This window comes from Thermobia domestica, chromosome 7 (assembly GCF_964235325.1).
Source record: "Thermobia domestica chromosome 7, izTheDome1.hap1.1, whole genome shotgun sequence".
Classification (NCBI taxonomy): Eukaryota; Metazoa; Arthropoda; class Insecta; order Zygentoma; family Lepismatidae; genus Thermobia; species Thermobia domestica.
Window position 1 is genome coordinate 21,925,105 of NC_137460.1, and position 12,787 is coordinate 21,937,891.

Consider the following 12,787-nt stretch of genomic DNA (forward strand, 5'->3'; position numbering starts at 1 on the left):
AATGTCTTTTATAATGCATATTAATCCAAAATAGCCTTCTCAATTCCTTCAATAAAGAGCAATGTAACCATATTTTTGGATTCAGCGTCACATTCTCACTGCTTCATAATTTTCGACCTCGAAAATCATCAAGAAGCGAGGTTAAAGCTGGAACATGGGTAATTTACTTTCCGAGTGCCCCTCGTAAAAAAAATATATTGAAAAAGAAGTTTTCGCAAAGTGAAGAAAGCATAGGTTATGTATACTTATGAGTCTGTTGTCAGCATAGTCGCATTTCATCTTTTCTTAACAATAATACAGAGAACGTTTATAACAAAATGGTGTCTCTGTTCCTTCACATAACTCAGTTAAATGGAGATACAGGTGATTATGAATGAGTAACTTCTACTAACAAGAATATTTTAGTTTGACACATCATATAACTAATGTACTATAACAAAGTTAAAGATCAACAACATTTCAATGTGCTAAAATTTGCAAGAAGTCACTCGAATGAAATACTGCACCAAGGTTGAAAAGTCAATGACATACTGAACATGCTACATTAAGATAAAAAGTCAATTTTCTCAATTGTCACAAATGCTACGATTGCAAGAATGTAACATTAGAACAACCTACATAATGTTCATTAACAACTAACAGTCCTCAGTTCATAAAAACCTTAACGACAAGCATCCACATTTTATTGGAATTGTAATATATGCAAAAGGACAGAGAGTAAAGTAATGACAGAGAGTGAAATAGACTACTGGACAATAACAGGGAACCGTTCGGTTTATCATGCTAACGGTGATTTTGTAATGTTCAGCACACTATCTTAGATTCAATTCAGTTTCTTTAGTACAGTAGATTCACTAATGGCAAATTCTGAACTTTAATGAAAGTAAGTATTAATATACGGTTACGTACGTTAAATACTACAATCTAGCGAGATGTGTACCATCTCATATTCAACGAAATAGGGTCCCATTAGAAATTTAACACTACACAAGTAAGTAAGAAATAGTATTGTTATAATTAGTAACAATGTAATATACTCAGGAGCACAATAGTTTGCATTATTTCATTACATTACACGCATATTTTAATTTCAATATGGTGCTTATGAAGTGATTGAATGTAACAAGAGAACATAAACCATTGATTAAGAGATTGGCACCTAAGATAAATGGAAAAGAAGATATGCCAATACATAAATTGTGGTAATTACATAGCAAGACAGCCTTGTTTCGTTGTTTACAAAGATAAATGAATGATTACAAGTTAGTCACCCCAAGTAATTGATAATGAGTAATTAGTAACGTCAATTATTAATGGGGCTTAAATAGAGATCTCTACAGTTACATAGCTCGTAGAGATTTGGTTACATAAGGATTCGAGATATCAACAAGGGTTGAATTACAATGTTTGAGTACCATTGATTTGTTAATTTATTATAATGAATTTCCAATATTTAAGTTCATGTAGATTCAAGGGGTAACTACCGTGAAACTGTTGATATTATGATCTTAAATTTTAATTTATCTCTTTACTATAGGTTATATTATTTTAAGCGTGACAAAACAAACAAATAATAGTTCAATATTGAGTTTACTCGTAGACGTTGCCTTGTCATGTCTACATGTCATGAATTTAAAGTTTATTGGAACCCTGTTTCGTCTTAAGTAATTTTCCAAATAATGAATAATCCTCTCTTTCCTTTCTCCTTTTTTTTTTGTGCGTTTTAAAAGTTTACAGGTGTATTCAAAAGGAGCGAGGAAGGAAAAGAATCTCTTGTTGTTTATTATTCGGGGACTTCGGAGAATTGAACCAATACTTAGTTAGATTTGGAACCTCCACACCTAGTGGTTCTTACTTCCGCTAGAGGTTGTGGGCGTTTATCAGGTATACCGAATTTAGCCAATTAGAGAATTTTAATCATTCACATTTTATTTTATTAACTTCTCGCTGGCATTAAAGTATATTGCCACAGGCGATTATTCGCAATCTTAGATTAGGTAAAACCGCAGGCATTTCCTGTTTACTGTCTACAATTTGCATAGACAGGAAGCGTGTGCCAATTCAGCTAGGAAAACGTTTACAAAATTTCCAACTGAATAAGAAGTAATGCTATATTCCTTTTTGTTTTTACTGTTGGAACCCACAAGAATCAGGGGCTTAATTGTGAGTGTTATTGAGTGTTCATAATTCACAAATAAAGTGTCGGGTTGGATACTCCTTATTCGAGTTAATGTTCTAAGGATGACACCATACATCATATAAGGAAAGTAATATGTGTCTCAATTCTTTTTGGTCTATTAATTATTTCCAATAGCGGATGGATGGATGCCGGATATTTTGTATTATGCAAAGCTTGTGACCACGTAGTCAAACGTTGGTAATTCGCGGATTGACATGCACATCGTAGTTACTCTTAATCTTGAGAGTCGCGAAGTGATCGTAATGTAGGTGTTTGTGTGAGTGTTGTTTAAGTAAGAAATGCATATTGAATGCAAGTACAACAATTCTTACTAAAATATAAAAGTGCGTTTAGTACTACGGGTAGTTAGGGATTTAAATCATTTTGGAAATATTATAATCGCGTCGGCGTGATTTACTTCAGCATCCTACCTATGGATTACCATGGGAAAAGTGTCCAGTGGTAAGTAGAAACTTAGAAACTATATTCTGACATAGTATAATACTCTAACACTTGAATGTAATGCCACGTTTTGAATTAAATACACCACTATACACCATTAAAGACAATTACTTCCTGAAGTTGTAGTCTGATGTCCGAAGTACAGTAAGGATTTCCAAATTATTTCCAATTTTACAAATTACAAATTTTACTCTTCTTAGGCATTCTTCCATTTTTCAAGGAACAGAACTCACACTCAGAAGTCAATTAGATCCATGAAAATAGAATAGAACACGATTAATTTATAATTTACCATTTTTAATTAAAAGATTTAAATAACTAATAAATAAATAAATAATAAGGTAATTCTTAATTTAACTAAAAGACTGAAATGATACACCATAGTATAAGCAGAATTTCCTAACGCAATGTTGATAAAAATTTATATAGATATAGCAAGTAGTAAAAAAAATGAACTTATAGTAAACAAACAAAATTAAAAGAAAAAAGTATTTGGAGCAAAGAAAAATAAAATTCTTTGCAATAGTAAATGGTAGTTACAATGATTAGAAAGTCTCACTAATATAAGGAGGGAGCGTATCCAATATTGGGCGCACAAGAAATACGCACAGGAAGCTATGCAAGTAGTCACAATGGAAGTAGTGGTATTAGAAGAAGGTATTCAAATAATATTTGTTATAGGAAGTAATACTTGTTTTATACAATAATTGTTATAGGAAGAGTAATGAGGGCAATTGTTATGTAGCATGTACATTCTTCAATTGAATGTAACGAATTTAAGTAAGTGGGGATCGATGGTAATTTAGACGGGGAATCGAAAAGTGAATAGGTTATATATGCTCATTAGTATTACTATTTAACTTAGATGACAGTAGAAATCATATGTATTTTATCACTGTTATTATTATTATTATTAGTATTAGCATTATTAGTATTGCATGAAAACTTATGGGTAAGGTTGCTGCTATTCAACTTGACCTAATTTCAATAGTAGAACTAAGAGTGTGTGCTGATAACAGTTGAGTAAGAAAGTAGATAACTTACTTCCGGAATGCAGAAACTATGCAAGAGAACATTATTACATAATAGCAGATAATACTGTTATGAAGTAAGATCGTTGAGAAAAGAAACAATATTTGATTTAACAAATATGCAGTATATAACAATATTTTATTTAATAAATATGAAATACATAACAAAACATATACTTGATTGGAGAGGGAGACCTTTAAAAAGGGTACAGAACGTTGCAGGATTAGGCCGGAAATAGACCGGAAAAACAAGTAAAGGGGAAAGAAGTCCTAGCTTCGTAACAGAGTACTATACCTACATTCATGCCAATGAAAAAAATAAACAGGGGGTACACAGGTATTTCGGGGCTACCTATAGTGCTTACGCAAACGGTGAATTATGAATCGTCAACCATCTGCAATATTTGTAATACAATAATGTATGTAACTATAATACTTTATATAGAATATACTATAATGTTGCATTGCAATAATACAAACAAAACAAGACGTAATTACTTACGACCAATGGCAATTAATAGAGACTTTTATCTGTAAAAGGAAGCAAAACATGATTATACAAAATTAAGATTGTTGTCGCTCGTGTTCTTTTCTTGTCTTTGTTTTTGTTTTCAAATGACAATTTCATCGTTCTCACTGCTTCATTATCTAATGCTTTAGAGTAGAATAATACTAATAGAAATATGGAAACGTACACCTTTCTGCTATACGAGGACGAAGCACACAGTGTTTCATGATTGGTTATCTTATGATATAAGGGAATATAAATTATTATATCAGTCCCTTTTATATATTTTTATTTCCTTATCTATCTCTTCTAACTACTAATTACCTGCGCAGAAACTTAACAGTAAAAGGGAAGAAAATAAAATTGAAAGAAATACAATGAATAAGATAAAAAAATACCAATACTCGCTTATTTTTGAGTTTTATCTATAGGTCTTACATTTAGAGAGTTCTATCCTTATTGTTAATCTGTCTATCACGACTGGCCTCTATTATTATAATGACCTCCTATACCACGGCCTCTATTATTATAGAATCATTGCCCTCCATGATTTATCAGTACACTCTGTCGATTGATTTTAACTGGGTTGACTATATGTCACATTATGGAGCTCGAAGAGAGCATCAAGGAGGGCACGTAAACCTACTTAACCTTAGCAGATCCATTCAACTTTAGTCAATCAACTTCATTTATACACGACCTGACTATTTGTAATATATAATATGTACTCATAATTAACTCTAGTTTGTTACATGCTCTTAGAACTGCATACCTAATTCGAAAGCGTTCATAAGGTGTTTTATTTCGTCTTGCGAATAAGGCAATGGTTCACCAAGCTTAGCGGAGGCTGCGAAGGCAAAAGCCTATCTGGACCTATAAAATACGAAGGCGTATCCTATTTTTAATTCTTATTCTCTCTCAATGCGATTTTCAATCCTTCTAACGGAAGTATTACTTTTAACAAATAAATAATTTTTATTTTCCATTTCTCTATTTCTCTCTTTTCTTTTCACTTGGTGTTTTTTTTGTTTTGTCTGTCTGTCTGTCTGTCTTTGGTCTGCTGTCAACACCAGGAATATAATACCTATGCAAGGAATCAAGTTTCCTTAGTTGTATATATTTATATATTTTCTTCTTATTCTCTTTTCTCTCTCTCTCTCTCTCTAGTAGTAGAAAATGGATCGATCTGGAACAGTTTTAGCCAACTCACAAGCCACTGAGAAAATGACCACCGTGCACCGTGAGCCCACGGTCTTTTACGACCTCCATTTTAGGGGTGAATTTGTTCCCTTTTATGACCACTTTTTAGGGGGTGTATTCGTTCTCTTTTACGACCTCCATTTTAGGGGGTGAACTCATTCCCTTTTATGAACACTTTATCAACCCCTATTTTAACATAGCAGATAGCACATAAGATTACGAACACATACAAGAGAAGATAACACATAACACTACGTAACACACAGCAGAACAGATAATACATAGCACAGCTAATAAAAGAACATGGCATATTTTCCAACCCTTATTTTAAGATAACAGAAATTACACTGAGACCATGAACACACAGCAGAGCATAAGAGTACGTAACACACAAGGGTGTATCATTCCAACCCCTATTTCAACATGACAGAGACTACGAAACATGGCGGACATAGCACAGGGGGTGTATTCATTTTCTCCACCCCTAATTGAACATAGCAGAAATTACACTGAGAGTACGTAACACACAAAACCTCCATTTTAGGGGTGGACTCGTTCCCTTTTCCAACCCCTATTTTAACATAGAAATTACACTGAGACTATGAACATACAGCAGAGCAGATAACAAACACAACCACCTCCATTTTAGGGGTATATTCATTCCCTTTTATGAGCATATTTTTCAACCCCCTATTATAACATAGCACAGATTACATAGCAGAGCTAATACAAGAGTATGGCTTATTTTTCAACCCTTATTTTACCATCACAGAGACTAGGAAACATGGCGGACATAGCACAGAGGGTGTATTCATTTTCTCCACCTCTAATTGAACATAGGAGAAATTACACTGAGACTATGTAACACACAACAACCTCCATTTTAAGGGTGTACTCGTTCTCTTTTATAATTACTTTTTCAACCCCTATTTTAAGACAATGAATACCTATGTAACATAGCGATTCGATACGCTCTTTGAACCGTTTTGGATGAAACTCAGCATATGGGGGTTTTCGACCATGCTGATTACAAATATCATACTTATTTTTACCTGGGTCTGATAGTTTATGTGGCATACGCCCTTTCTATGACACTTAAAACCTAATAACTCAAAAACGAAGCAACGTATTGAGATGGTATTTCCACATTTAGTAATCGACCACCAACTACTATAAGTTCCAAAATAGTGGCCATCGAGGTCAAAGGTCAACATACTTAAAACCTAATTACTCGACAACTGAGACACATATTGAAGTGCTGTTTCCAAATCTAGTAACTGGTCATCAACTACTACAAGTTCCAAAATAATGATCGTCGGGGTCAAAGGTCAACATACTTAAAACCTAATTACTCGACAACTGAGACACATATTGAAGTGCTGTTTCCAAATCTAGTAATTGGTCATCAGGTACCACATGTCCCAAAATAATGTCCATCGAGGTCAAAGGTCAACATACTTAAAACCTAATAACTCGACAACTGAGCCATATATTGAGGTGCTGTTTCCAAATCTAGTAATTGGTCATCAGGTACCACATGTCCCAAAATAATGTCCACCGAGGTCAAAGGTCAAAATACTTAAAACCTAATAACTCGAAAATGAATTCACATATTGAGGTGCTGTTTCCACATATAGTAACTGGTCATCAACTACTACAAGTTTCAAAAATAGTGGCCATCGAGGTCAAAGGTCAAAATACTTAAAACCAAATAATTCGAAAATGAAGCCAAATATTGAGGTGCTGTTTCCAAATCGAGTAATAGATCAATCAACTAGTACAAGTTCCAAAATAGTGACTATCGAGGTCAAAGGTCAAAATACTTAAAACCAAATAATTCTTAAATGGATCCACATATTGAGGTGCTGTTTCCAAATCTAGTAATTGGTTATCAACTAGTACATGTTAAAAAATCATGACCATCGAGGTCAAAGGTCAACATACTTAAAACCTAATAACACGAAAACTGAGCCACATATTGAGATGCTCGGTCACCAACTACTACAAGTTCCAAAATACTGATCATCAAGGTCAAAGGTCAACATACTTAAAAACTAATGACTCGAAAACTGAGCAAAATATTGAGCTGCTGTTTTCACATTTAGTAATAGTTCATCAATCACTGCAAGTTCCAAAAATAGTGGTCATCAAGGTCAAAGGTCAAAATACTTAAAACCAAATAATTCGAAAATGGAGCCAAATATTGAGGTGCTGTTTCCAAATCGAGTAATAGGTCATCAACTAGTACATGTTAAAAAATCATGACCATCGAGTTCAAAGGTCAAAATACTTAAAACCTAATAACTCAAAAACTGAGCAAAATATCGAAGTGGTGTTTCCAAATATAGTAATTGGTCATCAACTACTATAAGTTTCAAAAATAGTGGCCATCGAGGTCAAAGGTCAAAATACTTAAAACCTAATAACTCAAAAACTGAGCAAAATATCGAAGTGTGTTTCCAAATATAGTAATAGGTCATCAACTACTACAAGTTTCAAAAATAGTGGCCATCGAGGTCAAAGGTCAAAATACGTAAAACCAAATAACTTTTAAATGGATCGACATACTGAAATGCTGTTTCCAAATCTAGTAATAGATCAGCAACTAGTACATGTTTAAAAAAGTACTGACTATCGAGGTCAAAGGTAAAATATTTAAGCCTTAATAACGTAAACAGCGTGTCGGATAAAAAACTTGTGTGACCTATTCAGTTTTGTACCAAGCAGAAAAAGTGAAGAATGAATCAATTTGAGTGGTTTATTTGCTATTTTACTAACGAGGAATGCCATTTTGTACTACTCAAACAAACGAAGGAATAAATTTGTATTAACCTAAGAAAAGCGAAAAATGCTCATTTTAATTAAACGAATTAATAAATTTATACTAACTAGGAAAAAAAGCGAAGAAGGACTATTTTGTACTACTCCAATAAACGAAAAAGTATTCAGTTTTGTACAAACTAGAAAAAACAGACCGAAGGAGGACCATGTTAACTATTTAAATAAACATAGGAATAAATTTGTACACCGAGGAAAAGCAAAGAACCAACCAACCAACTGGAAAAGTGAAGAAGAGCCACTTCAACAATCTTAGAATTTTATATCATTAGGTACTGTTTAAACAAACGAGAAATGACAATTTTAACTAGCTCAGAATTTATGTAACAAAAGAACAAATTTGAATGTTCTGTTTTTGTATCAAACCAGAAAAAAACTAAGAAGGATCATTTTAACAAGTTCATAATTTCTGTACTTTTTCGTGCTATTCAAGTGAAAGAAAGAAATAATTTGTGTCCTCAAAAATGAAAGTTCAATTTAACTAGCTGAGTATTTTATATCATCTTGTAGTATTTAAATATACGAAGAAATAAATTTGAGTGATCTATTCAATTTTGTACCAACAAGAAGTGCCATATTTAACTGGTTCAGAAAAAGGCGAAGAAGGGCTATTTTAACTAGCTGATTTTTTATGTCATTTTGTACTACTGAAATAAACGGTGGAGTATTTAGTTTTGTACCACCGAGAAAAAAGAAAGAAATCGTACCATTTTGGAGTATTCAAATAAACAAAGGACTTATAATTTGTATCAACTCTAAAAAGAACCATTTTTAACTAGCTGAGTATTTTATGCAACTGTGCATTATTTCAACAAACAAAGGAATAAATTTGTATGAGTCGGAAAAAGCAAAATGTACCATTTTATATCATTTTGAACTAGTCAAATAAACAAAGGAATAGAGAAAAACCGAAGATGGATCATTTTAACTAGCTGAGTATTTTATACTATTTTGTACTACTCAGATCTTTATACCATTTTGTGCCATTTAAAGAAATGAATATATACATACGGATGTTCTATTTCCTTTTGTACCAACGAGAACCATTTTTAACAGGCTTAGATTTTTATGCCTTTTTGTAATATTTGTACTAAACAAAGGAATAAATTTGTAATAACCACAAAAAGCGAAATCTCATTTCCAGGCCATGTTTTACTATTTAAACAAACGAAGAAAGCGAACATGAACTCAGAATTTTATATCATTTTGTAATACTCAAATTTGGATGGATTATTTAGTTTTGTACCATGCAGAAAAAAAGAAACAAAGGTATAAATTTACACTGATCAGAAAAGCGAAGACATTTATTGAGGTGTCCTATTTCCTTTTGTACCAACGAGAACCATTTTTAACTGGCTTAGAATTTTATGCCTTTTTGTAAAATTTGTATCAAATCGAAAAAAGCAAGGAAATACCATTTTTAAATAGCTCAGCATGTTATAACTTTTTGTGTTTTTGGTCTACCCAATTTAAACAAACAAAAGAATAAATTTGTCTGACCTATTCACTTTTATAGCAAGCAGAAAAAGGAAAGAAAAATTTGAGTGGCTTAAGCAAAGAAGGTCAATGGTAACTAGCCTATTGAAGAATGAATAAATTTTGTTTGCAATTAAAAAAGCGGAGAAGGTCTACTTTCTATACCAAGCATAGAAAAACAAATTTGTTTGAGCTATTCACTTTTATAGCAAGCAGAAAAAGCATGAAAAAAAAGGGAAGAAGGTTCATTATAACAAGCTAGGTATTTTTGTACCATTTTGTATTACGGGTGGTCTATTTCATTTTTGTAACAATCAGAAGAAAACAGCTCAGAATGTTATACCTTTGTGATGTTATATTTTTGTGTCATCCAGAGAACAATTTAAATTGCCTCTCCCTTCACTAAGAAAGGCTCATAAAATATTGAACGTGAGATTTAACAAACCAGAGTTGAGTCATAATTGTGTAGAACAGACTTCATAGTTATTTCCGTAACATCATGCATGGCCATTTTTGATCACAGCAGAAGAAGAGATTATATCAAAGTAAGAAAAGCAGATATTTAAACAACGTTATGAATGCGTTACCTAACAGGTGTATTGCCTATTGCTCAACGATTCAATTATTTATAGACTTTCTTTCCTCGTCTAAGTCAAAAAAGACAAATATATATTTTTGCATTTATGTATTTTATTATAATGGAATATAAGTTTATGGAGTATATTTGGAAATAATAGAACATACATCACGATGTTGTATTGTTTTGAAACATATTATTAAACACGGAGAATGCATAGAATGCTTTTTTTCTAGGTATATAAATAGATGTATCACACTTGATTTGTTTTTGTTGAAGAGCAGAAAAAATGACTAGCAAGGAGATTGTTTATGTTTCACCTAGAGAAAAAGAAATTCAGCGTGAAAACGAGAAACCCATACTGTTAATCGAGCCGTCTGACCCCGATTTGCCAGATGAATTACGTGATAAAGTGAGAATAATATATCCAACACAAGAAATAGAAGAAGTGCATTATTTTAGACGCTATAATAGATATAATGATGAAATACTCCCGGAAAGTGATGATGACAGTGTTTCAAATATTACCTGTTTTGAACTGGAAGCTAATAAGTGCGACTGTACTAGTGAAACTATTAGTGATACATGTGTTATACAATTATTTAATGAGTATACACCAAATTCAGTATTATTATGTGAAGCATGTTCTAAACATAATGAGAATGAAAAAGATCACAACTGTTTGCTGCAGTATGATTACGAATTATTGCAAAAGGTGTGGACGATCATAATTAAATGTGAAATGAGAGAGAAAATCTATAAACTTTATTTAAAGAAGCATTTTAAAGGTTGTAATATTAAGAACACTTATACTCTGGAGAAAAAATTTAATCTGGTATATGAATACATTACAGAGTGTGATTATTATATTAACAAAATAGTAGAAATGTTTTTAGAGAAAGATAAACAATTATTTAATTCTGTAAATGAACACTGAGCCCACTGTAGCATATGCATTTGATTGTGTAAGAATAGAAGAACTTGAATTGTTAACTGGATCAATTTGTAGTACAGTAATATTAACAATTTAATAGATAACTAACATTGGACTCTGGCAACTGAATTGTCAGGGAGAGGCAATTTAAATTGTTCTCTGGATGACACAAAAATATAACATCACAAAGGTATAACATTCTGAGCTGTTTTCTTCTGATTGTTACAAAAATGAAATAGACCACCCGTAATACAAAATGGTATAAAAATACCTAGCTTGTTATAATGAACCTTCTTCCCTTTTTTTCATGCTTTTTCTGCTTGCTATAAAAGTGAATAGCTCAAACAAATTTGTTTTTCTATGCTTGGTATAGAAAGTAGACCTTCTCCGCTTTTTTAATTGCAAACAAAATTTATTCATTCTTCAATAGGCTAGTTACCATTGACCTTCTTTGCTTAAGCCACTCAAATTTTTCTTTCCTTTTTCTGCTTGCTATAAAAGTGAATAGGTCAGACAAATTTATTCTTTTGTTTGTTTAAATTGGGTAGACCAAAAAAACAAAAAGCTATAACATGCTGAGCTATTTAAAATGGTATTTCCTTGCTTTTTTCGATTTGATACAAATTTTTCAAAAAGGTATAAAATTCTAAGTCAATTAAAAATGGTTCTCGTTGGTAAAAAAGATATAGGACACCCGAATAAATGGCATAAAAAGTATAGAATGCTGATCCTTCTTCTCCTTTTCTGGTTAGTACAAAGTGTTAATTCTTTCCTTTTTCTGCTTGGCTAGTTAAAATAACCCTTCTTTGATTTTCTTCTGATTGGTACAAAAAATAGTACAGAATGGTATAAAGATCTGAGTTAGTTAAAATGGTTCTTCTTTACATTTTTTTCTGGTTCATACAAAGCTAAATACTCCATCCAAATTTTGAGTAAAATGGTTCACGTTCGCTTTCTCAAATTTAGCCCTTCGTTTTGTTTAAATAATACAACATGCACTAGAAATTCTAAGTTAGATAAAAATGACATTTCTCCTTGGTACAAAATGGAATAGATCACTTATATTTATCCCTTCGTTTATTTAAATAGTTAATATGGCATATATTTGCTTTCTTTCTTGTTACTCCATCCAACTTATTTTTTGCGTTACAGAAATTCTGCGCTAGTTAAAAAGGTCTTTTTTCGCTTTTTCTTTCGTTTATTTAAGTAGTACAAAATGGTATAAAATACTCAGCAAGTTAAAATGGAAAAGTAGAACACCCAAATTTGTTCTTTCGTTCATTGAGCTAGTATAAAGGTACCTTCTTCGATTTTTCTGGTTAGTACAAAAAAACAGGTCACTCAAATTTATCCCTTCGTTTGTTTAAATAGTACAAAAAGGTACAGAAATTTTCAGTTAGTTAAAATGGACCTCCTTCGGTTTTTCTCTGGTCTCACTCATGTTTATGCCTTCGTTTATTTAAATAGTTTAAAATGGTCCTTTTTGCTTTTTCTTTTGTTTGTTGAAATAATACAAAATGGCCGTTTTTAGAGTTGACACAAATTATAAGTTCTTTGTTAATTTGAATACTCCAAAATGGTG

At 32.1% G+C, this 12,787-nt stretch overlaps 1 protein-coding gene across 3 annotated transcripts in view; it reads left to right on the forward strand.

Moving 5' to 3' along the window:
* The window catches only part of KFase (kynurenine formamidase), a 75,639-nt gene that overhangs the window by 43,248 nt on the left and 19,604 nt on the right, over positions 1–12,787 (forward strand). The window lies entirely within an intron of this gene.